We start from the raw sequence: 27,788 nt of genomic DNA, 5'->3' as shown, positions 1-27,788 counted from the left end.
TGTTTCTCATAGAGTTTATGTAATTCCAAAACGCTCGAGGGTTTGAACGGAAGCGAGATTGAAGACGCAAAACATATAATTTATGGCGATATCTGTTATATGATCTGTAAGCGGATGCTGCATATTTAAATAACCTACGCGTGTACGGTGAACGCCAAGTCCTGTAAGCACGTGTAGCTCGATTTCGATCCCTAAGCAGAGAGCGCAGATGGCAGTCGGACCATGGAGGGGAAGGAGGTGGTCTGAAGAGAGGAGAACAGGAGTTTAAGGAAGTGATAAGGATAGCATTGAACTGTGTTACAGCCTCATTGATGGACGTACATTCAAACAAAAATGACCAATCAATAGAGGACAAAATTACACGCAGCCTAGCATAGTCAGCCTTCTTATAATTATAAATAGGACTAAGATTAACACTTTGCACAGAAACAGGTAAGTTGGCAGTGGATAGATATTCAATTTCAAAAACAAACGGAGGATGGTGGTCATCAATTTTTACAAGAGGAAGATCTGCCTCATGAATGGAACACGGCGTGAAGTTAAGAGAAAACAATAGTATAAGGTCAAGCACACGACCATTATGGTTTGAAATATTGTTTAGTTGACAAAATTCCATAACGTTGAATAAATCGACAAAAGGTGCATGACATACCAACGCATTATGAGGTGTATAGTGCTGGAAAGGCGTCGTTAAATTAACAGAATTTATCCACTGCAGAGAAGATTGATTAAAATCACCAAAAAGAATAAGTTGATCCTTGTTACGCAAGCGGGCTTTGACATCGTGAACGCATTCTAAAAGTTTTTCAAACGTACGCATATCAGCTGCTAAGTAGGGTGGGACATAGATAACACCTATATATATATATTAAAGCACTCATTTTTAATCACAACCCACACACACTCAAGCGGCGCGGCATTTACAGAAATAGGCGCTGATGCTAAACTGGTCGAAACAGCAATTAGAACACCGCCACCGCGAGTACGAGAACTATTATTTATGTTACGATCACAACGGTAAACGATAAATTTATCACTACTAAAGAGCATACTATTGGGTAAAGAATCATCAGCCCAAGTTTCAGTGAAAACAATCACATTAAAATCAGCAGCATCGGCCGCTAGCCTCAAATCAGTACATTTTGATCGTAACCCACGAATGTTCTGATAGTAAATACTTAGCTATTCATTTGGTTCATTTGACAACGACGGTTGTCTGGCATGATCACCACGGGTACGCTTAACAGGGGCAGGCAGATTATCTGGAGGCGACCGATCCGAAGGTTTACGAGAGGATCCAGTCGTTCTCGCAGGAATGAACACCGATGAAGACGATGACGGAATCGACGAGGTTGATTGAAGAGCAGGAAGCACGGAAGTAGGCTCGGAACAGGTGTCACTCAGTGGATGAGAGAGAGCCGAAGGCAGAGAAGCACTCTGAGAAGGCATGCTGGCCAAGCGTGGTGTACTCAGAGAGCCGAAGTTAGATGGATCGTTTACGGGAGCATCCAATCGGACGACGATAGATTTAACGGTATTAGTGTTGCTTGCACTATCGATATTTTTGGCCGACTCATCTGTAAGCGTGTCGTTCACTGACACTACAGGGAGATGACGATTTTGGTAATCGATGAACTCACGGAACACGAGAGATGGAGGCCAAGTAGCCGGAGAGAGAGCTTCTTCGCGCTTGCTGGAAGGTACACCGACCTTAAACGATACGAATGACATCGTTTCGACGTTGGCGCCAAGTTTTACGAGACGACGCACCACAACGTCCGATGGAGCAAGCGCAAGTTGATTTGTAACCATGGTAATGACATGCTTATCCGTTACAGATGTGTCGAAGCGCGACATAAAAATCCACGACAATGACTGTGACCTTGGAGCCACAAATGCTGGATCATATGTACTCCCCGATCCCGTTCCTTGTTGCATTGCAGGCGCAGGAGGCACTGCCGGCCAGGGAGCCGGAGGGAGGTGACGAGATGGTAGATCGAGGGGTAGTGATGTTCGGAGAGGGCACCATGCGTCTCTCTTACCATATGCAGAATCAAACGAGGCACTCTCACTAAATAGATCCTGCTTAAGACGGTGAAGCAGATCCGCTCTTATCGAGTTAATGGCGTTTCCTAGAGACGAGAAAATGCTATCCATTGAATTGACCAAGGCGGCCTCAATCTCCGGAAACAATACAGGCTTTTTCGATTCACGCAAGGCATCACATTGTTTGCATAGCCAGCACAGACCACAATCTGCCAACAATTCACTTACAGGGTTTCCCACGATTTATTGGTCAGTTCCCATGATTTTTTGGTGCGTTCCCACGATTTTTTGGTCGTATCCCATAGATTTTTGGTTTGTTCCCATAATTTATTGGTATTTTCCGATTGGATATCAATACAATTGCACCAAAAAATTCTGGGAAACGACCAAAAAATCGTGGGAACGCACCAAACAAACATGGGAACCCACCAAAAATTGATGGGAACCAACCAATAAATCGTGGGAAACCCTGTAACGTGGATTCAGAGACACCGGCACAGTGAGCATGGAACAAACGGCCACACACCCCCGAACACGACAAGTGTAATGGATCACCATTTGGATTAATTGCCGTAGAGAAAATTGCACAGATAGTCATTATGATAACACTGTTACACTGGAAAGCAGGCACACAACGAGTGATATCGCAAAGCAAATGTGTGCAAAAGTCACAAGCGATAAAATTTTTCCAGCCACAGGGCGATTAATCTTACTTACTTACTTACTTATCCGGCGCTACAACCGCTTTGCGGATTAATCAAGCCGCGTTAAAACACTGGAATAAGCAGGAGCGATCAAAACCACGTCTGTGCGTCACCAAGCGGAGAGAGTGATTTGTCGTTCATCTCCTCCATTTCAGGTGCTTCGCGTATTTTTTTGTACACCTGATACCATATTTTACCTGTTAGTGATGTTACCTTGAGCCGGTCTCGTAGTACAGTCGTCAACTCGTACGACTTAACAACATGCCCGTCATGGGTTCAATCCCCAAATAGACCGCGCCGCCATACGTAGGACTGACTATCCTGCTATGGGGGGGAATCAATTAGTCACTGAAAGCCAAGCCCACAACTGGGTACAGGCAGGCCTTGACCGACATCGGTTGTTGAGCCAAAGAAGAAGAAGAAGAAGATGTTACCTCAATTATGTCTTGCCGGTTCGGACGCATCGTCTGACGTCGATGTTGCGCACCATGCTGCTGGCCCCGGGAACTTTGTTTAGGTTGATGCACGCTTTGTTGATAGCGGAATTTGGGGCAAGTGTGCCATACGGGGCAAGAGTGCCACTTAGCATTTTTCCTTAAAAACTTTAGTTTAATGATCAATTGTGTATACAGTTGGTTGCTTTCCAATGACTAGGTATATTGAGCCGAATTTCATATAGACCAATCGATATTTCCCATTGTTTTGAACTGATTTATGTTGAGTTTCAAAATTGAGCAGAATATTATAATTTTTTAATCTAACCAAATAAGCTCTCAAAAATCATGCGAACAATCAACCGAGAAAATATTTACACCACCGCATAGCTGAGAAAACGTGAATTTTTTTGTGGGGTTAGTTGAAAAAAACTTTCTTTTTGTCACTGAAAAATTCAATTTAAAAAAAGTTACAACTTTTGGGGCAAAAGAGCCATCTCTATTTGGGGCAAGTGTGCCACCATCTTTCATAGGCGAGAGCTGTCAAAAATGTAAACATTGTTGTAGCGTTTAGCGTTGTGGTGCGCTTTTACGAGCGGATTCTACTCCGGAAAAACAGACCAGCAGCAACCCATATTGCGATACAGTTTGTGATGAAAAGGGGTTCATTGGTGACTCAAGACATGTAGGAATACATACACTAGTGCCACAAACGTAAATATTTCCAATTATCTAAGAAATACGGTTATTTTAACCAGATGGCCGTCTTGCCCCATACGAGTGGCACTCTTGCCCCATAGCCCAAAAAACAACGTCTTTTTGGATCCTGTTTCAAACGCTTCAAAAACTGTTTTGTTTGCATTTTTTTCAAGCGAAACTCATTTATAAGTGAGGAAATAGATGTAAAATGGTTATGAGATTTAAATCGGCTTTTGTAAAACACGTGAGTTATAACTTGAAATGCTTAAGGTGGCACACTTGCCCCAAATTCCGCTACTGCGTTGATTCCCGCTCGTTCCGGCGATTGTCAGACCGACGTTACTTGCGTCGAGTCACCTCCCGCCAAATACCATCTGATTCCACGAAATAAGACATTGGTGACCCCCTATACTGACTTTGAGCCAGCGTCGCCTGGCGAGATTTAGACGATGTGTCCCCATTTTCCACTACCGATGCCATAGAGGGCTTCGGTGAAGATTGCTGCCTCTGCGATAAGGAAGCAGAAGGAATGCTCCCTACGACCAAAAAATTGTGGGAACGCACCAAAAAATCACGGGAACTGACCAATAAATCGTGAGAAATCCTGTAATCTGCAGTAATCCTGGTCACAGCACCACATGATCCTTCTAGGGCTGAATGCTGTGTTAGTTTTAATTCGTTTAATAATTTTATTCTATCGTATAACTTAAACTATGATGATTGCGCGTGCGTCCGATCGCTGCCGTTGCCGTTCGTGGAAGATATGGTTCCCGCCGTTCGAGCGATCACGACTTATTAAGTAAAAACAAGTTTATGGTCGTACCAGAACTTTAAAGACACACTCGAAAAAAAGTTTGTTTTAACCAACGCATTTAAAAATCGTTCAAAAATATAAATAACATAATCTAGAAATGTTTTAGAGAAACATATTTTCAAACTAGTTTAAAAAATTGGTTTTATAACTTTATTTAAGGTGTTATAGATTGTTTTGAAAATGCAAACCAAAATATATAAAATGATTTTATTAAATTATTTTTGAAATTGCTATGAGAACCATGTCAATTTTTTTAACAACGGTTCAAAACTGATACGATCAAACAAAAGCGACACAAACCGGACCAACACTATTGTATGAAAAACATCCCCAAACTTGAGTTTTGCTCCTCCGTGTTTGACTGGTTTTATAGTATAACGGGTGCGACAGGCAACCTTTTGGTGGACGTCATACATACTCTCGACGTCCTTTTGTGCCAAATAAAACTATTTTAGACTCATCAGTCTACAAAATGTTACGCCATTTCTCCTTGGGCCAAACAACACGAAACTTTGTAAATTTCAGTCAATTTGAATCGTTTCGTTTTGTTAATAACGGTACTCACCGAGGGTTTCGGCCTGGCAAGTTAGGTTCTATCAAACGTATCCTAATAGTCACCATGCTTACCGGTTGCTCAACGTCATTTTTATGTTTTTTTAGATATCGTAAACGGATTTTTTTTAGCTTGTTTGACGTTTGACGTTTAACGTCAAAGTCGCTTTCGCATATCGCTCAGTATATTTTCTTGAAAATCGCGCTGTTTATCACACTATTTTTCGGTTTCTGTATAATCACAGTATTTTAGAACACCGTTCGTATATCGTGCATTAGTGCGTTTATCTCTGTGACCCAAAAACTCGCGCATATTTCGCATTTCGGATCGCGTCTGAGTTCACGCGTCCTGACCGCCATCGCTCTTGTTGCTGCAACGACAACCTGCACCGTTTCCCGTAGAATGGCCCGTATTTGCAACCGTTGCACTATGGAAATTGCGGAGGCATCTATCAGCTGCTGCCTGTGCGACTCTCCATTTCATCAGCGCTGCACTTCGGTTCCCGCTGATCTGTTCCTGCGCATTTCGGAATATAAACAATTACACTGGTGCTGTATTGGCTGCAACAACGTCTTCATGAATCCACGCACCAAGTTCGTAAAAGACGCAGCCATGCAATCTGGATTCCAGGCGGCAATAACGACAGTAGCCGAAAGCATCAAGACCGTTATGGAGCCATTGACTAACGAAATTAAAACTGGGTTTGCACGGATGAGCCAACTTGACCTAAAAACTCCACGTAGCAGTCACCCTCCCGCAAAAATTCGTCGCATAAATCCATCCAAACGTTTGTTTTCCGATGTCATTAAGGACAATCACGCATTGTTTACATTCGGTGCTACGAGCAATGAAAGAAATAGCCAAAACAACAATACGAAGCGAATTGACGATGTTCAACGCAAAACTCATGCACCACCTGTGATAACTGGCACAAAAAAGGATATAGCAGCTTTTCCTATCAAAATAGTTCCCGCTCATTCCGCGGTGCAAAAATGCGCGTTGTATATTTCCCGGCTCTCTCCCGATACAACCAGTGACCAAATTGTACAAATGGTCAAACAAGCTTTATCCATTGACGATGCTACAGCATACTGTCTTATTCGCCAGGGTACAAATACGGCTACACTCTCATTCCTGTCGTTTAAAGTGTTAGTGCCTTTATCACTACGTGACAAGGCTCTTTCCCCTGACACCTGGCCTCTTGGCCTATCAGTACGTGAATTCATTGACTACCGAACTCAACAGCCGAGTGCAAATTTTCGCCAATGGGTCAATTACAACCGCCAATGGGTCTCTCCACCCCTACAACTTTGCCTACGGTGCTAAATATTCGCTCACCGCCACTGCTGGACACACAATTTTATCGGCACACACTCCACGCACATCACCAACACCGCAAACCCACTAATATTCACCGGTATTCAGTCCACGCACATCGCGCACACTTACAACCACACAAATCATCCTGACACGTCTCAAGAAACGAAGAACACCGGCGCTGAAACAACGTTAGTAAATAATAATTGCACTTACCAGACGATTGTTTTTCCTACAACAAACAATATTTTTTCCACTGAGGCAGTGCTTGACGAAAGGCGCACGCAACTTAATGATCGTGAAATCAAAACAAACCATCGCCAAAGAACGGACACTACACTCACACAATCGCACGGCTATCATGTCAATCCTACAGGGGTCGCCTGCCGTAATAATACTGACGAATTTTTGTTCCTGTACCAAAACGTTAGAGGATTGAAATCTAAATGCAATCAAGTATTTGACTATGTTTCTACAACCCACTATGACGTTATTATCCTGACTGAAACATGGTTGGATTCAACGATTGATTCCTCGGAATTGTTCCCAGATAATTATACAGTGTATAGAACAGACCGCAGCAGCAAAAATAGTAAAAAATCAACCGGTGGCGGGGTTCTTATTGCCGTTGCTTCACACCTACGTACAATACTTTGTCCTACACAGGATACCGTTGAGCAACTCTGGGTAAGAGTTTATGGTAATAAACGTACTTTTATCACGGGTGTAGTGTACATTCCTCCAGATTTAGTAAACAACACTACTACCATGCAAACTATCTGCTCCACCATAGATAATATTGCTTGTGCAACCACCGATACGTTTCTCCTATTCGGGGACTTTAACTTCCCCAATCTTTCCTGGAACACCGATGATTCTAACGTTCCTGCACTGCGAATCAATTATGAGAATTCACGAATTACGGACAACTGCCGCTCTTTGCTTGACTGCATCTATAGTAATGGGCTTTCTCAGATCAACTTTATACCTAATGCATCGAATAACATTCTCGATCTCATAATTGTCTCTGACGAGATCCTACATTATTGTGCCCCACCGGTGGTGTCACCCTTCCACCACTGATGCAGTATACACTGATCTTAAGGCTGCGTTTGATCGTGTGAACCATCGCTTGCTGTTGGCTAAGCTCGCCCGGATCGGTCTCTCTACTCCGCTGGTGAATTGGTTCAGGTCCTATATCTCTGAACGTAGCTACTACGTACAAATCGATGGTGTCTCCTCTAACGTTTTCGAGAGTTCATCTGGCGTCCCTCAGGGCAGCAACTTGGGACCACTGCTGTTCTCGCTTTTTATTAACGACGTCACACTGGCCATTACGGAAGCAGATTGTCTGCTTTATGCGGATGATGTTAGGCTGTTTCGTATCGTACGTAACACTTCCGACTCTCTTTCTCTGAAAAGATCGATTGATGTTTTCTCTGACTGGTGTATCAATAACGACCTGCTAATTTCTGTTGATAAGTGTACGTCAATGTCTTTCTTTAGAATAGCTAGTCCGATAAGGTATATCTATAGCATATCAGGGACACAACTACCGCGGTGCAATACGGTCAGGGATTTAGGAGTCACCTGGATCGCAAACTAGATTTCCGACAACATTACTGTGATATTTTAGACAAAGCTAACAAAATGCTAGGATTTATTCGTCAACATTCGAGAGAACTCAATGACCCACACTGCCTGTTAACTCTGTATAAGTCCTATGTTCGTTCCATCCTCGAGTTTAGTTCTACAGTTTGGTGTCCATTCTCTAGTGTTTGGTCCAATAGAATAGAAGCTGTCCAAAAAAGAGTTACTCGTATTGTCCTACACTTCACTCCGTGGCGTAATGTAACCCCTCGTCCATCGTATCACACTCGTTGTTTGTTGTTTGGTCTGGACACACTTGCTAGGAGACGTGATAATGCCCAATGTACGTTTTTGTCCAAACTTATTGTCGGTGAGATAGATTCGCCAGAACTACAGGCTAGAGTCAACATAAATGTCCCCTCGTAGAGTGTTCCGTAACTACAGACTAATAAGAACTGACCTTACAAGACGTGCATACAGCGAGAACGACCCAATGACTGCGATGGCCCGTAAGTTTAATCAGCGTTACATTTTATTTGACTGGCACCTACCTACTAGATTCTGTTGATCCGTCTTGTCATTGTACACTGCGTTAGTTATTTAAGTTTTAGTTTTAATTCAGTGATAAGGCCGCTTGTTTGACCAATCACTTCATACAATAAACAATACAATACAATACAATACAATACAATAATTTTGCTGAATATCGCAACGTATCCTGGATTTATTTTGTTGGGATAGCTCAATTGCTGTCTCATCGCCTGGGTGTTTTGATGATACGTCCTAGTGGCTAATGCAATGGGGTAGTTAGCTCGTTCTTGACCGAAACAAGTTGGTCAATGTCAATTTTTACTGGTGGTTTGAGCCATTTGCCTTGACTGAAGAGTTGACAAATATTCTGCGCTCCATTTTATCCAAATCTGCTGTAGAAGCTTTTGTACCAGTTGGTAATGTTTAAGACGGTTGGATGGTATATCCTCTAATTTGTTATCAGGAACTGGCTTTAGATTGCTTCTGACCAGAAAATGGCCTGGTGCTAGTGGTTCTGAGTCAGACGGATCGTTACTGAGAGGAATCAGAAGACGTGAGTTGAGGCAGCATTCAATTTGACATAGCAACGTTTCCATGTCCTTGAGGCAGTTTTGCCAAGAACCCTGTAAAATTGCTTCTGAGTAGAATGAATTGTTGACTTCCGTAGTCCACCAAAGTGTGACGCTTTTGGTGGATTGATGCCAGCGCATTCCTTGTGACGTACATTCTTGGATGATTTCAATACGATGTTGTTTGCTCGTCACAAATGCTCGCATTTCTCTGGAGGCGCCTAGGAAGGTTCGTATGTTGTCGCTGTGAATGTCACTACATAACCCACGACGAGTAACAAAATGACGAAATTCTTGTATTAATTTGGCTGTGGTAAGGTTTGTGACGAGCTTGAGATGAACGACATTTGTAGCGAAACAGATTAAGACAGCTACAAATACTTCACCAGATGATGCACGGCGATGAATGAGTGATAGACCGATGGGACCCCAATAATCCACTCCGACTATTGAGAATGATCGGCTTTGAGTGAAGTTGGTAGTTCTGCCATGCATAGTTCTAACAGCCGAGGACGAGCATGACAACAAGGTACAGTAACGGACATTAAGATAGGACCCTTTTTTATCAATGCACCGTGCACTTGTTTTGCCACGTTACTCGTGTTTGTGTGTGTGTATGTGTGTATTTGTGTGTGTATGTGTGTGTGTGAGTGTGTGTGTGTGTTTGTGTGTGTGTGTGTGTGTGTGTTTGTGTGTGTGTGTGTGTGTAGTAGTAGTAGAAAGTGAGTGTGCTTTTTAATGTGTATTTGCAAGCGCGCGGGTTTGTGTCTGAAAAACATAGCTTGCCATGATGTCATATTGCGTTGAAATTATTCTTATTATGTGTGTTATCATGTGAAACATTGTGCGTTTACACTTGGATAAAAACTAAAGTTTGCATCGACAGCAGCCCTTGTTCCTCGGACGAAAACGCAGGTGTGCTGTTTCATGAATGTGAATGCGACACCGGTGCGAAATGGACACACGCACAATATCAATGAACTCGGCATTCTCTCACAGGTGTTTCTCCAGTGCACGCCATTGAAAGGCCTTCGTGCATCTCTGCGTTGCACGTTGTGTGCGAATGGTAAACTTTGTGCGTGCATTGAGCTGGCGCGCAGTTGTTCTTTTCAATGGGCGTTTTGTTTCATGAGCGCGGCAGTATTCTGTTCTCGATTTTGAAGGGAAGACGCTTACTCGCGTACTCGTTGATAGTTTTTATCCATGCGATGTTTTCGCTGCTCGACAACGATGTAATTCATCGCGTATAGAAGTAGAACGCAGGCAGAGCACGGGATCAGCCGTGTCCAAGTCTTTAACCAGCGCGTTCTTGACGGTCCAAGCAAGCAATGTTAGTAACAATGGGTCGAGGTAAACGTTGTACCGATTATCAGCGCCATATGTAAAAGCAAATGGCTGCTGCTGGCATTAAGCGCAAAAGGATCGAGTTCGTAATGGAACGATCGCGCACTTTTGTGGCAAACGCGCTTCGGACAACCGAAACGTGCTTAGACAACTGAAACGCGCTTGGACAACCGAAACGCGCAAGTCAACCGGACGTCCTCAGAAGACCACGGCGAAAGAAGACCGTAACATTGTTAATATATCGAAAACACACTGATCGCGAGGGCGGTGGTCCTGCTTATCACACCAAAAACCTAACCCAAAACACAAAAAAGCTACTTACAAATCTATCCGAAACGACCTACTTGTGAAACAAACACACACATCAATACACATTCAAACATACATCCATACACACACACACACATGCACACACACATACACACACACACACACACACACACACACACACATACACACACATACACACACATACACACACACACACAAACACAAACACATACAAACCACACATAAACTTGGCCCAACGGGTGCACGGTGCGTTAAAAACCCAATGCCCTATCTTTCTGTCCGATACTGTACCTATGGTAGTCATGGCAAATGCGTTTATTTATTTATTTATTTATTTATTTATTTATTTATTTATTTATTTATTTATTTATTTATTTGAATAAAAGTTATCGGGCAGTATGCCCAAATAACTTAATGCTTACAGACAAGTTTAAAGTATGGCCCTAGAACTAGCTTGAATATGCTGACGCAGATGACTAACGGATTGATTGAAATCTGCTGATAACCCTAACCTATTATACACATCAATCATTTTGAGCAGTGGATCATTGGCACCAAAACCAGTCGATCTAAAAGGGCTTCTTAGAAGCTCTCTACTTCTAAGACCTCTAGAGGGAGTAGAAAAGCAAATAAAATTTAAAATGTCAGGTGCATCAAAATCTCCAATTAACAATTTATGCATAAAAGTTATCTGAGCAGTACTTCTCCTATGCTGTAAAGACTCTAAGCCAAATAAAAAACACCGAACATTATACGAAGGACGTGGAATTTGGTTTAACCAGGGAAGACGATGAAACATAACACGTGTGATTTTTTCTGATTTTTTCAATTTTATCTATGTATGTAATCTGATGGGGACACCAAACTACACTGGCAAATTCCAGGATGGGACGGACTAAAGAACAGTATAATGTTTTTAAACTGAAAGGATCTTTAAAGTCGGCCGAGACACGTAAGACAAATCCTAATAGTTTAAGAGCTTTAGTGACGATAGTTTGATAATGGCTAGATAAACTAAGCTAACTGTCTAAAATAACTCCTAAGTCCCGAACCTGAGAAAAACGTGGAACGCTGTTTTCATTGATTTTGTAGTTATAAATAAAAAGATTTTTTTTCTTTGAGAATGTTATACAACTACATTTGCTAACATATGACCCAATACCTTTGTAGGAAACAGGACTGTTTTGACGGAGCTGAGTCCATTCTTTTTCAAAGATATTCCTTTGAACCACTTGCAAGAATCTGATTTCAGCTTTCCATTATTCGTCTTTGCTAATGCCGACAGTTTCTTGCGTTTAGTTCTTTAGTTGCGTTTAGTTAGAATCACGTTTAGTTCTCTTTCGAAAGCAGAATGCAATTACTGGTAGCAATTTGTGGTAGTCAGAAAACTTGGAAAGCAACTCGTTTACCAACAGTATTGCATCGCATGGGGAACTTTTGGTGGCAGCAGCTCTAGTAGTGATTGACCGACTTTCTATTGAAACTTGTGATGGTAGTTGAGATGACAGTTGGGGTTTGGGCCATTGCTCTTGATCTAGTTGGAGCCATGACGGGCCGTTCCACCAAAGGTCACAGTTGACGAATCCGCTTGCAGTTAATCCCCGTGAAACATGATCTGCAGGATTTTTGTTGCCGTTTATAGGGCTGCATGCACAACTGCTAGTGGCTTCTTGTATTTTGGACACACTTGTATTTTAGCACTCCTAGAACGGTACAGAATATCACTATACGAATCGATTTTCTTTGCTGCCGAATGTTCTTTCCAGCTTTGTAGTGTTGACGGAACGAGCGGACGGCTAAGCATTTGTAATAGAAGCGTATCCCATTGAGCAGTTGCTTTGCCTAATTAATGGTTAACGTTTGACGTTTAATTGTTCGGCCGCACTCCCTTTGCGCTCTGTGATATTTCAGTAATTTTCCTGTTTTTTCTGCGTCGCATCTCAGTGGTTACCTGTTCTACTGACTATTAAGCTGTTTCATATCATCGTTTCGTCTTGGCGAATTGTTTCGTTGCACCGCAACTGTAGTTTCCTCCTGTTTTTTCGGCTTAGCAGTGTTGTGCTGTTATTACAGTATCGGACATTAAGATAGGACCCTTTTTTTTCAATGCACCGTGCACTTGTTTTGCCACGTTACTTGTGTTTGTGTGTGTGTGTGTGTGTGTGTGTGTGTGTGTGTGTGTGTGTGTGTGTGTGTGTGTGTGTGTGTGTGTGTGTGTGTGTGCATGTGTGTGCATGTGTGTGTGTGTGTAGTAGTAGAAAGAGAGTGTGCTTTTTAATGTGTATTTGCAAGTGCGCGGGTTTGTGTCTGAAAAACATAGCTTGCCATGATGTCATATTGCGTTGAAATTATTCTTATTATGTGTGTTATCATGTGAAACATTGTGCGTTTACACTTGGATAAAAACTAAAGTTTGCATCGACAGCAGCGCTTGTTCCTCGGACGAAAACGCAGGTGTGCTGTTTCATGAATGTGAATGCGACACCGGTGCGAAATGGACACGCGCACAATAGCAATGAACTCGGCATTCCCTCACAGGTGTTTCTCCAGTGCACGCCATTGAAAGGCCTGCGTGCATCTCTGCGTTGCACGTTGTGTGCGAATGGTAAACTTTGTGCGTGCATTGAGCTGGCACGCAGTTATTCTTTTCAATGGGCGTTTTGTTTCATTAGCGCGGCAGTATTCTGTTCTCGATTTTGAAGGGAAGACGCTTACTCGCGTACTCGTTGATAGTTTTTATCCATGCGATGTTTTCGCTGCTCGACAACGATGTAATTCATCGCGTATAGAAGTAGAACGCAGGCAGAACACGGGATCAGCCGTGTCCAAGTTTTTAACCAGCGCGTTCTTGACGGTCCAAGCAAGCAATGTTAGTAACAATGGGTCGAGGTAAACGTTGTATCGATCATCAGCGCCATATGTAAAAGCGAATGGCGGCTGCTGGCATTAAGCGCAAAAGGATCGAGTTCGTAATGGAACGATCGCGCACTTTTGTGGCAAACGCGCTTCGGACAACCGAAACGTGCTTAGACAACCAAAACGCGCTTGGACAACCGAAACGCGCAAGTCAACCGGACGTCCTCAGAAGACCACGGCGAAAGAAGACCGTAACATTGTTAATATATCGAAAACACACTGATCGCGAGGGCGGTGGTCCTGCTTATCACACCAAAAACCTAACCCAAAACACAAAAAAACTACTTACAAATCTATCCGAAACGACCTACTTGTGAAACAAACACACACATCAATACACATTCAAACATACATCCACACACACACACACACACATGCACACACACATACACACACACACACACACACACACACACACACACACACACACACACACACACACACACACACACACACACACACACACAAAAACACACACACACACACACACATACAAACCACACATAAACTTGGCCCAACGGGTGCACGGTGCGTTAAAAAACCAATGCCCTATCTTTCTGTCCGATACTGTACCACCGGCTGCATCATCAGCTGTGCACATTGTGACGTTACGTTCCACCACGGCTGTTGCAAATTTCCCCCGAGTTAATTGACGCGGTATTGTCCGATGTCAACCTGTACTGGATTGGCTGCATTGGCTGCACTCACATTCTTAAAAATCCACGCTGCCGTTCGGTAAAAGAAATAGGCGCCCAGGTCGGTTTCCAAACCGCTCTCACCTCAGCCGTAGCAGCTATAGGCAAGCTCGTTGAGCCTATTGTCGCCCAAGTTCGCAATGGTTTTACCCTCCTTCAAACTGCATCCACTCGGAATCCTGACCTACGATCGGCTACTGGTAGAAAGCGGAGGCGCGTAATCGAGGATTCGGCATCTCCTGGTGTTAATGATGCACGGCATGGTGCATGGTGATGCACGGCATGCATGCATGGTGTTGAAAAATTGTAAACAATCGCGGTAACATCCTTTGTGCCGCGTCATCGCCAAATGCATACACCAATACCACGATTGCCGTCCAGCCGGCACCTTTACTATTGCATTAATTGGTGGGAACCGATCCATTATCATCACCGCTTCAAACTGCACCTCGTGAGACATTCACAGATAGCATCTGGATCCGCCTATCCCGCTTATCAACAGCCGTCACTGTGGAACAAGTGGTCGCATCTGTAAAGCGTCGCTTAGCCACCGAGGACGTTACAGCATATTGCCTGCTAAGAAGAGGAGTTATTGTGGACAGCATGAATTGGCTTTCGTTCAAAGTGATAGTCCCGGCCATCCTTCGAGACACAGCACTCACACCATCCACCTGGCCCGTCGGTATCGGTGCACGTGAGTTTTTTCCATCCCGTCAACACGACCACCAAACCTCATCTCCTATAGCCACCCGAAACCGCTTTACAACGCGCACACCAGCAACTAGTTCTGATCACCGCTACACCACACGCACACCAACAACGACTCACCGTTTAGCCGCACACACGTCTACTCCACGTGGTCCTGAACCAACATTATCATAACAGTATCACCCCCCGGTGAATGATACCTTGGGAGCACCGAACTCAACACTTCTTTCTGGACCGTCCCAAAACCACCGCGCTTCATCTCCGCACCTGTACCAGTCTACAATCGATCGTTTTTTCTCAACTAGACGAAGTTCCGCTCATTACATGCAACAAACACGCCAAGGCTCATGCTCTGACAACGCAGCTTAATTAACTTACCGTATACTCGCTTTATCCAATCGCCACAATGACAACGCTACCGCTGAGTATTTAAGCTGCTATTATCAAAATGTTAGAGGTTTGCGTATTAAAGCAAATGAGTTTCATCTAGCTGTATCGGAGGCTGATCTCGATCTCATCGCTCTCACGGAGACTTGACTTGTTGACAACATACCATCTGCTTTTCTTTTCAACAACAACTTCTCTGTTTACCGCTGTGATCGCTCTTTCAGCGACTCTCGCACTCGCGGTAGTGGTGTTTTGCTAGCCGTTTCTAACGTATACTGTTAATTATTATTAACGACTGATTTGCTCGCAAGGTGTTGTTCCCAGTAATTATCGATAGAGGGCGACACGGCCCGCGTTTAGTGTGGTCAACGTTCAACACTGTCTTGTTGCTTTTCTTTGTGGACCAGAATGACGGTTCACTTCTCGCTGAGCAAATTGCCATGAGTAGCATTATTATTCTCACTAAAATTAATACAAATGATAAATATACTTCATTAAAAGAACAAAGTGTAAATATTTTAAGTATGCTTCTACAACACTACGAATGTGGTTCCTTTTAGTGCCACTTCTTCTAATTTACTTCACTTCAGCACGGCCTTATTCCGAATTTCCTCAGGAACTATTACATCGCCGGTAACGGGTGAGATGTATAAGAAAACGACACAATGTCCTTAATCCGTAGCTCTAGTGTAAGCACACACACAAACTATTATCACTACACATTTCTTCACTTAATCTATTTTTTTATCTTTAACTCCAGCATAGTGATTCCGAATTGCCTCAGGAAACTTTCTAGACAGGCAACGTGTGTAAGTAAGAAAGAGTTTAATGATTATAGAACGAGCTATGATTTTTAGAATGTTGCACACTGCAACAGGATCCTTTCTTTCAGCCGAAGTAAATGGTTTTTATTAAATCAAGCGTTTCGAAGCGATTAAATATCGATGCTTATATTTTTATTTGCGAAGCTATAAATCCGTCGCTTGTCTCGGGCTTAGGAGAAATAGTGAACTTTGTTCTCTCCTGCAGCTTCGATCGTAAGCGTTCGGGAATACTCGGACCGAACAATGTTGAACGTTGACCACACTAAACGCGAGTCGTGTCGCCCTCTATCGATAATTACTGGGAACAACTCCTTGCGCACGAATCGGTCGTTACTAATAATTAACACATACCATTCAATAGAATTACCTTCCCGCGATCGGTCTCTCGACTATATTTATGTGTGCGTTGCCTGCAATAACGCTTATCTGTACGTCATGGTAGTATACATCCTCCCGCAGCTTAGCTCTGAGATATCGACTTTTCACTCTCTACATGATTGTATCAGCAGCTTGACTCTTACATTGAAGCCTTCGGATCTGCTGTTTGTTATTGGCGATTTAAATCAGCCTAGCATAAGCTGGTCCACAGCTGATCCATCGTCCTCGCCAGCATACTCATCAATCATGCACTATGAACCAACTGCGCGCTCATTGGCCAACAACACCTTTGTGGATGGATTTAAATTTAATGGATTAGTGCAACTATATCACATGAATAACTCGCTCGGGCGCATGCTTGATCTGCTCTACGCTAACAATGGCGCAACTAAATCGTGTTCACCTGTCTTTCCAAAATTAAACATCACTCGCGGGGTCGATTTGTCAGAACAAAGCAGAGTTTCGGATGTTCACTGGGAGCTACCGGGGCTCCAGGTAACGAGTGGACACAATGAATTAATTTAACACATTTGTGTTGTTTGTGCGAATTACGATAAGACCTAAACGGCTCCACTGAACCGTGTCACTGTGCATACTGTGCGTAACTGAGCAGTCCTCGGTCTTATCTTGCATCTTTATTTACACAGTGCATTTCTCTTCAGTTAGATTTTGGATTTACTTTTTCTTTCTGTTTTGTGTCAATTATGCTGAAGATCAGTTTTTGGGTTTACATATGGTTGCGATTATTCTGTAAGGTAAGTTCTGGGTGTTTGTGCTTATGCGGTGTTTTGTTTCTACGCTTGCGGGTAACGGTTCCATTTGTATACACGAAGGTACGTTGTCTCCTATTTGATTATTGATGAATTGTTGGTTGCTATTATGCAATGTTATAGTTTTACGTTTCAAGTGCGTACTAACGGGTTTTGTGCTGAGTAATGTTTTTCTCGCCTTTGAAAGTTAGTGTGTGGCTTGCATGTTTTTTAAGTGTTTTGGGATAAGAGTTTTTATGCTGATTTACATTTCCTGACTGAAGGTTGTTATTGTGTGTTGACAATTTCTGTTTTTTCAGTGTAATGAGAATAATGTAAATTGAGTTTTGTGTTCTTTGGTTTTAAACGTATATTTCTATTAGTAACACATTAAAATATTAGTACAATATAAATAAACAACACGATATATAAAAAACGGTAAGGAAGCGATACTGTCTCGTCGACGGTCGGTACAGGAGAGAGCGTTTCTCAGTTCGCTCTCCAGCATCCCGGTACACACGTCATCAAGGTGAGCAGCAACTGTCACCTATGAGTTGCACATATTTCGTGGTAAACACAGGCTCCCAACACTGAGTATAGCATATGCATGCTACACAATGTCTATGCACCATCCCGAACACTTAGGTTTAGAGAGACCCTACGGCTCGCTCAACCTCGTTCCAGCGCTGGTCGGTCTGACCCTATGTTCCGCATGTCGGCTGTTTTCAACACTGTTTCGGATTGCTTCGACTTCAACATCTTCACTCAGTGCTTTTCTTCGCTGATTGGAACGCTTTGTATTAGCTGGAGTGCTGGGCCGGATAGCGATGTACGCAGGTAATACAACTTTTGTACGCCTGAACACAGCTCCGCACTATCGACCATCACGACCAAGATCAAATTAAAGCTAGACCAATTTTGTGGCTTGACATCGAAGACGGAAAGCTTCATGTCCGGTAGCTTGATGTTAGATGCTGGCACTCACTTGGTTTGTCGAAACGCAAGATGCTCCTCTTCATTGCCTTCATCCAGGAGCTACAGTTTATCTTGCAGGTCAATGAATTTTACATATTGTTTTTGTAAGTTTTGTTAGCAAATAATTGCCTCCGGGTTTTGCGTTTCTTTGTTGTATGACTTGGAAAATGTATGAAATGCCTATATAGAGAGTTGCGTGGCCATTTGCTGGATACGCAGCTACTTTACCTTACGTGCCTCTGCCATTTCGTTTGTTCACATTCTCCGAATGACCACAATTCGTTGCTCGCAGAACCAAATGATGATCAATCGTCGATCCGCGATTCGAAGGACCAAAATGATGAGATATCTCAATTGATGGTGCTAGGTTTTTTTGCTGTTGAAATTTTTGAGGCCTTTAATAGCTGCTATCATATTCTTCTTCTTCTTTGGCTCAACAACCGATGTCGGTCAAGACCTGCCTGTACCCACTTGTGGGCTTGGCTTTCAGTGACTAATTGATTCCCCCCATAGCAGGATAGTCAGTCCTACGTATGGCGGCGCGGTCTATTTGGGGATTGAACCCATGACGGGCATATTACTGCCATATTACCATGTGTTTTTTTGACACCCGCTTCCCGTTTCTTCGTCTGTGCGCAAATGACACTTGTGCTGTTGTGTTTCCAAGCGGGTTTAATTCTAATCATTCGCGTTGCGCCAACATCTTTATATGTTTTACCCTTTGCTCTCATTCTTTTTATCAAAACTCCTTTCTCATCAGAGCAACATTTACCTCGCCCCAGTTACTGTTGATTATGGTAAACGTACCTATAGTGGTGGCAGTACCATTAGTCGTGGCATTGCACTAAAATGCGTTATATACAATACATTAAAAGTAATTTAGTTATTTAGGTTAGTGTGAAATGATCTCTGGCCTTTAACAAACGATTAAAAAGTTAAATGGGGCCATTTTGTTACATAGTGACCGAAAAAAACATTATTTTGTGAAATGTTTCAACATGTTTTCAAAATCCTTAGGATTGCATAACGAAACTCATATTTCTGTTAGCTTCTTGTTTTAACATACCTGTTATGTAATGTTGTTGTTTTATTAAAATTATGTGCCTTTTGACCATATTTTTTGCATTTTTGAGTGTTTTTTTACGATAGCGCCATTGTACCTATAATAGGCAAAATAGGCATGTTCCTATTGTGGTCTTAGTTATAAAATCAATAAAAACAAGGTAATTTAGATTTTTTTCAACCAGTTCGCTTGTAAACGTCAACGAGAGAGGACGTGTTTTTGTTTTGAATTCCAAGCCATAATGTTTACGATCGAAAGATATGGAAGGAACACCTTCCTTCCTGATTATTTGGTTGCTCCTAAGCGACCCACCCTAGAAGAAACCGTGAACTTCCTTTTTGAAGTGCTAGAAACGAGTGTGGATGTGAAGATGGTGCAACGCAACACTGCGCAAAGTGCCGTCTACGTCACAATGCCAACGCTTGAACGTGCGAAAAGCATAGTGAAGGAGCATTCGGGGAAGCACTGCATCACGCACGAGGGAAAGCAGTATCCGATTCCGGTCGAGATGGTGGATGGTGCGACGGAGGCGAAAATTCGTGATCTTCCCCCAGGAATCCCCGACGAAAACGTTTCCGCTGAGTTGAACCGCTTCGGTGAAGTGTTCACTATTGTGCCCGGTGTTTGGGGAGCCGAAGCGCGGCTTGCCGGGATTCCGTCGGGTGTGCGCATAGTGCGCATGAAGCTGGCGAAACCCATCCCTTCCTTCATCACTGTGTGTGGGGAGATGACCGGTGTTTTGTACCGCGGACAGCAGTAAACTTGCCGTCACTGCAATGAAGCTTTGCATCACGGTATTAGCTGCTTCCAAGACCGTGTAGGTCAGCTCCTCAACAGCGGTGCGGCAAAATCGTACGCAAGTACCGTTAAGCAAGCACCAGCATAAACATCAGATGCGAACACCACGGGACGGCGCAAAGGGAAGGCCAAAATCACTTCCCTTGCAACCACTATTAGGCCACCAGCGAGCACTGCATCGAAAGTGGCTAATCGGCTTATGATCCCGATTGAGCCGCTAACTCTCGATTCGCCTTCGGGTCCGAAGCGGAGCGTGAAAGCCAGTGGTGGTTGTTGATCCGAGGAGAAGATGAGTGCTGCCATTGTTGCCGTCGAATCGCATGTAGAAAATTACATTGCCGCTGCTGCTCCTGCTGTAGTTGACACTTCTGATGACGATGCTCCTACTTTTACTGCTCCTGCTGCCAATGATGCTGCCGCTGCCGCTACTATCGATGCCGCCGTTTCCGCTGCCGTTGCCGATGGTGCCGCTGCTACGGATGATGCCACTGATGCTAACGATGCGGCTGCATCTGAGCCCATGAGTGTGGAATGCCGGGCGCTTTCAGGTGCCTTCATTTTCAAAGAGCCGCTCGCAATCCCTTCCACATCCTTTGCCATCTCTTTCCACGACGAACCGCTTGCGGTAAAAAGCAAGCAAAATCCGGAAACGGATAATGAGAGTGACGTCTCATTTTCGTCAACAATTAGTGTTATGAGCGCGACCAAGCGTAAGCCTGGTCGACCGCCAAAAAAACTCACAACTTCACTACAGCTTAATTAAGTTTTGTTGCGATGGATCCTGACCCGGTAAGTAGTAATCTTGGTAGTAGCTATAATATAACGCAACTAATATTTCTAACGCGACAAAGCTGGAAGCCCTCATCACATTTATTAGAACGATGGACCTGGACATCATATTTCTGCATGAATTATGGAATTCAGATCTATTGCTTCCTGGGTATAACACAATTTGCAATGTTGATGTTACGGGGAGGGGTACGGTGATCACCTTACAGCAACATTTAAAATTTCCCCATATCGAACGCAGCTTAAACTCTCGTCTGATTTGAAGTTGGCTCGAGAACTTCGAGCGAACGTTACCTTTCTATTTGCGGAATGCATGTGACCATGTTATTATCGCGGGTGACTTTAACTGCGTGTTGCAGCCGAAAGATGTGACGGGCGCGAACATTTTTAGCCTTTCTTTGCAAAACGCCTTAAGCAACATGGGCATGTGTGACAGCTGGGAGCTTCTCAGAGGTAACTCAGTGGAGTTTTTTTTTATGTCACAAGTGGTTCGGGTTCACGTATCGATCGTTGTTATGTCTCCTCTTCACTTAAAACACAGTTAAGAGCGACCAGTATGCATGTCTTGTCCTTTTCCGATCACAAGGCGCTTACCGTTCGTGTTTGCCTTCCTATCCCGCCGAGCCGTTCGCACACTAATGGTTATTGGCAACTGAGGCCACATATATTAACTGACGCGAACCTGGAGGAGTTTGGATGCAAGTGATATTGTTTTTATTTATATTTTTTTATATATAAATATTTATTTATTTATTTATTTATTTTAATCAAGGAAATCGGGCAGTATGCCTAAATAACTAAATGCTTACAGTGTGCATGTTTAAAGCATGGCCCTAGAACTAGAAATTGCCTAGAAAAGCAAATAAAATTTAAAATGTCAGGTGCATAAAAATCTCCAATTAACAATTTATGCATAAAAGTTATCTGAGCAGTACTTCTCCTATGCCGTAAAATCTCTAAGCCAAATAAAAAACACCGAACATTATACGAAGGACGTGGAATTTGGTTTGACCAGGGAAGACGATGAAACATAACACGTGTGATTTTTTCTGATTTTTTCAATTTTATCTATGTATGTAATCTGATGGGGACACCAAACTACACTGGCAAATTCCAGGATGGGACGGACTAAAGAACAGTATAATGTTTTTAAACTGAAAAGATTTTTAAAGTCGGCCGAGACACGTAAGACAAATCCTAATAGTTTAAGAGCTTTAGTGACGATAGTTTGATAATGGCTTGATAAACTAAGCTTACAGTCTGAAATAACTCCTAAGTCCCGAACCTGAGAAAAACGTGGAACGCTGTCTTCATTGATTTTGCAGTTATAAATAAAAAGATTTTTTTTCTTTGCGAATGTTATACAACTACATTTGCTAACATTAAGTAACACTTCATTGTTAAAACTTTTTTTTTTCTTTGGCTCAACAACCGATGTCGGTCAAGGCCTGCCTGTACCCACTTGTGGGCTTGGCTTTCAGTGACTAATTGATTCCACCCCCCCCCCCCCCCCCCCCCCCCCATAGCAGGATAATCAGTCCTACATATGGCAGCGTGGTCTATTTGGGGATTGAACCCATGACGGGCATGTTGTTACGTCGTATGCGGGCGCCTACACGCGTAGTCCAAAACAGCCGAAGTCATACAAAATCATGAAAAAGTCTGCCCCCTTTTGTTCCGGCATCCTCGCGAAGTTTACCGAGCCGAACCGAATAGTTGTGTTCGATAAACATGTGTGCGTATCAGGTAGCAGCATTTGTACTGCTTACCTGCCGTATGCCGCTGTGATACCGAGCGAGACTCATAGACAACGTTTCTAGAGGACATGTGTAGCCGTGAGGAAAGTTTTCTGTGTCTCTTTTGCATTGTCCTTGCCTTTAGATCCTGCCCAAGTAGCAACCGAAGCTTTTTTCTCCCAGTTTCAACCCCCTCATGTCCACAAACTGCCTTCGCTTACTATTTCTATCCCGTTTCTACATTCTACAACGTTTGTTGCGTTCTCGCTCATCAGGGTGTTAGTCAATTCTCTCTTGCCACACGAAGAGAATTCTCCTGCACACTTCGTGTGTTTGATTCTACCCATCCCTGTTGAACATACGTCATTTTCTTCCATTGCACTCATCAGAGTGTTTGCTCTTTTCCATCCAAGCCAAAGAGCGACTTCAGTGTGCTCTGAACCGTGGATGTGAGAGTGTGTGTTTGTGTGCTGCGTGAACTATTTTTCCTGCGTGAAACACTTTCCATACTGCGCCATCCGCGGTGTTCTTTCTGCTTCATCGGAGGACGAATTTTTATCATCTAATTGTTTGGGTAAGTGTCCTTTTCTAAGTGTCTAGTGCTATGTGACATTTATTCTAATTCTAATATTATTCTACTATGCAATGTTTTGCACATTACAAGTTTCAGATGTGTGCTGCTACCGCTAGCTGTTCCTCAAACTACTTAAAAAGTGTGACACTGTGTGCACAGGCGTTCAAGTTTCAATTGATCCTCAAGCACAAAGGTAAGTTTGTCACATCTTTAAATGAAGTTTAATCTTTTTAACAAAGTGTGTCTATTAATTGTGTATTTTCATCAACAGCCTTCATACAACACCGCGGTTGAGGCGCGCCAAATCTGATGACACCTTTCCTGAACCAAGCTGGCTGAACACGCGCACCACCACGGGCTCCAGCGCGGTGTGAAGAGGGAAGAAGAAAAGACAGAATTGGAAACAGCCGCATCAGGCTTCCAACCACTGTGTGTGTGTATGTAAGTATGTGAGAACACATGTGTGAATCCTCTTGTGGGAAGTGCAAAAAGAAGAGAATAAAGAGTGTGAAGCAGCTAGGCTGCCGCAACCAAATCAAGAGAGTGAATTCTCATTTCAATCCGAAAAACTGTGAGAAAGTGATGACATGCGAGAGAGAATAAAACTAGAAACACGAGAGAGGGCCACACGAAGCGCTTTCGGGTTTTTTCGCCTTCGCGCACATTTTGCTTCATGCGCGCGAAAAAGTGAGCCTTGATCAGCGCGATGGCTCCCATACAAAGGCCTTCGGCTTTGCTATCTGGGTGATGGGTGAAGCATGCATACCTTTCGGGTACGTTCGTGGTATAAGGCCCGTGGACGCCGTCTGTTTGCACGCTATGAGTTGACGACTGTACTACGAGACCGGCTCAATGTTAAAACACCATGCAGAAAAATAGTTTAAGGAGTCTTGTAACATTTCACAGTCGTCAGAATATTTAACAGGTAGGAACATTTTTAGATCGTCAGCATATAATAACAATTTAACATGAGGAATAGCAAACACGACATCGTTATTAAATATAGTAAATAGTAAAGGTCCTAATATACTCCCTTGAGGAACACCAGATAAATTATGGAATGTGGCAGATAAACTACCCTACAAACAACGAGCGGGATATTTTATCATGGTGTGTGTAAAAACCTAGAGTTAAGCGGAGAATCGGTGTGAAATACACGGAGGCGAGAGCGCGTTTTGGTTTCGACACTGTTTTGACACTAACACAGTTACACATGTGGAAATGTGTGCGTTCACTTTCAGTCTGCGCGCTCAGTTTGATCTGCTCGCAGCGCTGTGCTGATGTTGGTGTCTCGCTTGTACTGCTGCACCGAAAGTTCCTCTGTGTGCTCTCGTTCTTGCTACCACATGAAATGGTCAGTACAGCTCAAGGATCGGCAGCGAGCGGCCGCACGTGCGTCAGCCTAAGTCCTGGACGATTGGTGTTATGATTTTGTAAAGTGTTCAAGTGTTCAAGTGTTGTGCGAATTCAAATGAAGCTGCGCGAATGATTCGTAATGCATGTTATGTACATCGCGCAGCTTCATTTCGTACCTTTTTACAGTAATCAACGTGTACAAAAGGATCTACGCAGATATTCGGCCATTTCAACGTTTGCATTGATGGAGCGATCAATTTTATTTCAGTCAAATATTGTGTATCAACTTACGTAAATGTGTGAAATCGTGTAAAGTTAAAATGTAAATGTTTCAATAAAGTGATGAAAAAAAAAATCTACGCGTGTTTTTGTTTAGCTTTAGATAACAAAAAAATACGCAGCGAGTGTGAGCGATCGCTGAACGAAAGAAACGCACACAGCGCAACACGAAAGAAACAAACACATGCACACGAAAGGATGCTCGCGCATGGGCGCGAGCATTGAGAGAGCGCACCGTGTATTTTATATGGGAGCGGGAGAGAACCGTGGTACCCGTTCCCGCCCCCTTTTTTAAGCCTAGGAAATCTTCCATCGGCTTAACTCTAGGCTTTTACGCACACCATGATAAAAATTACCCGCTCTTTGTCCGTAGGGTAGTTCCTATCTTAACGTTAATGCAACAATCAGTTAAATAACTTCTTGACCACTCAACAACATTTGTGTGAACACCATACTTTGATAATTTAGATAGCAATAGAAAGTGGTTGACCTTTTCAAAAGACGCGGAAAGCATTTCGATTGCAAGGATTTGTTGAATAATTTGGTCAGTATGGGAATGAGAGCAGCCTTGCAGTTAATGAGAATTGCGCTGGGAATATTGTCAGGCCCAGGTGCGTAGGAAAGCTTCAACAACGAAATAGCAGATTCCACCTCATCATCGTTGATTAGTGGTGTGCATAAATTAACCTCATCATTAATGAAGGATAAAGCCGATGTTAAGTTAGACGGTACCGATGAATTGTTGGTGTACACAGAGGCAAATGCATTGCAAAACTCTTTATATCCGGTAATGGTGTTTCCCTCGAACTGCATCGAGGAAGGAAGTCGTCCACAGGATTCCTTATCTTTAGCAAAATTTCCAGAATGATGTGGGATGTCTTTTGATATTGATTTCAATTTTCCTGACGTAGTTGGCGTAGACGGTTCGATTCAGCTGCTTATATATTTTTGAGGCGCGAGCAAAATTTATTTGATTAGTGCTGTTTTTTAATCGATGCAGTTTTTTTAAGGGCCCGTGATCTTCGACGTTTGGCCAAACGTAGTGCAGAATTGGTTCATGGTGGATGAGCACGAACATTAAACCGTAGGATAAATTGATCAAACAATTCCTTTTTTTGAGAAGAAAATTCAGCCACACTGTCGGTGATGTCGTCGTAATCAGTGATAGAGTCCCAGTTGACTTGGTTAAGTGCAGAAACGAGATCAGTGAAATTAGTTCGTCTAAAATTGAAATCTGCTTGACGTGACGTGACGTGGGGTTGAGATGACGGTACACTGCATTGTGGGAGCGTGAAGTATGTAAGTAAAGCTGGATGATGTCCGTCAGGTACAACAATATTTTCGATGCATAATTCGATTGGCCTCATGTAATCAGCAACTTAGTCGTCCGCAAACACTAGATCTAACATATTGTTATTGTGGTTTAGAACAGTGTTAAGTTGACGAAGACCTTCAAAGCATAGTTAATCGAATAGAGCTTGACTGGTAGGGGATAGCCGGGTGAGCATAAGATTTAGTGTCGGAAAATTTCCGTTAATATCCCACTTAAGATTAGGTTGATTGAAGTCCCCGAACAGAATAAAAAAGTCATTCTTATATTTCTCTCTTGTTGAGTGCAACGAATTACAGAATGTATGTATGGTGTCCATGTTGGCTGATTGGTCAGGAGGCAAATAAAATGATCCGATGTTTAACGAAACATTAAGAACTTTTACTCGAACCCAAAGGCATTCAATTGTAGATGTGTTTGTCGCAGAGAGGAAGCGTAATTTGCATTGATCGCAACGAGGACACCACCACCTCTACATTTGTTACTGTTTGTTGCAGAACGATCCGTACGGAATGTATTTGTAATATTCTGGGATCGACATACGAAAGACGCGAGGTACGGGGGGGGGGGGGGGGGGGGGGGGGGGCGAGGCATTTGGTTTGACCAAGGAAGACGATAAAACATAGCGCGTGTCACCTTTATCTGACCTTTTTCTATTACGTCTATATAGGTCTCTTGGTTTGGACACCAAACAACGCAAGTAAATTCTAGTATAGGACGGACTAGGGCACAGTATAACGATTTAAGACAGAAAGGATCTTTAGAGTCGGAAGAAGCACGTAGAATAAAACCTAACATATTTAATGCTTTTGAGACGATTGTGTGGAAATGGCACGATAATATAAGTTTACTGTCTAACATTATTCCTAAATCACGAACTACAGATGACCGCGGCACACTGTCTTGACCTATTTTGTAATTAAAAGTTATTGGAATCCTTTTCTTAGAGAAAGTAATGCAGTTTAATTTTTGTACCTTCACAAACATTTCGTTATCATGGCACCACGTCAAAAAACGGTTTATGGAATCTTGAAGTATTTCGCAGTGATTTGAATTTTCAACAGCAAGGAACATCTTAAGATCGTCTGCATATAGTAAAACATTGACGTTGGGAACAGCAAACACAATATCGTTAATAAATATAATAAATAATAATGGCCCTAATATGCTTCCTTGTGGAACACCAGAAAAGTTACAGAAAGGGTCAGAAAAAGTTTTTCCAATTTTTACATTAATGCAACGGTTCATTAGGTAGCTTTCTAACCATGCTAAAAATTTGAGTGTACACCATATTTTAATAATTTAGCAAGCAATAAGTAGTGGTTGACCTTGTCAAATG

General features: G+C 42.9%; 1 protein-coding gene and 1 long non-coding RNA gene across 3 annotated transcripts in view; both read left to right on the top strand.

Moving 5' to 3' along the window:
* The window catches only part of LOC120960959 (glutamate receptor ionotropic, NMDA 2B), a 155,082-nt gene that overhangs the window by 64,121 nt on the left and 63,173 nt on the right, over positions 1-27,788 (top strand). The gene's annotated exons all lie outside the window — the stretch shown is intronic.
* On the top strand, positions 23,220-24,117 carry LOC125906785 (uncharacterized). The gene is made up of 3 exons (XR_007452130.1): positions 23,220-23,484; positions 23,575-23,677; positions 23,756-24,117. It is a non-coding gene; the product is annotated as an uncharacterized LOC125906785 (long non-coding RNA).

Source organism: Anopheles coluzzii, chromosome X, assembly GCF_943734685.1.
Source record: "Anopheles coluzzii chromosome X, AcolN3, whole genome shotgun sequence".
NCBI lineage: Eukaryota > Metazoa > Arthropoda > Insecta > Diptera > Culicidae > Anopheles > Anopheles coluzzii.
The sequence above is the reverse complement of the archived record's forward strand: the minus strand, read 5'-3'. Positions and strand labels throughout refer to the sequence as shown.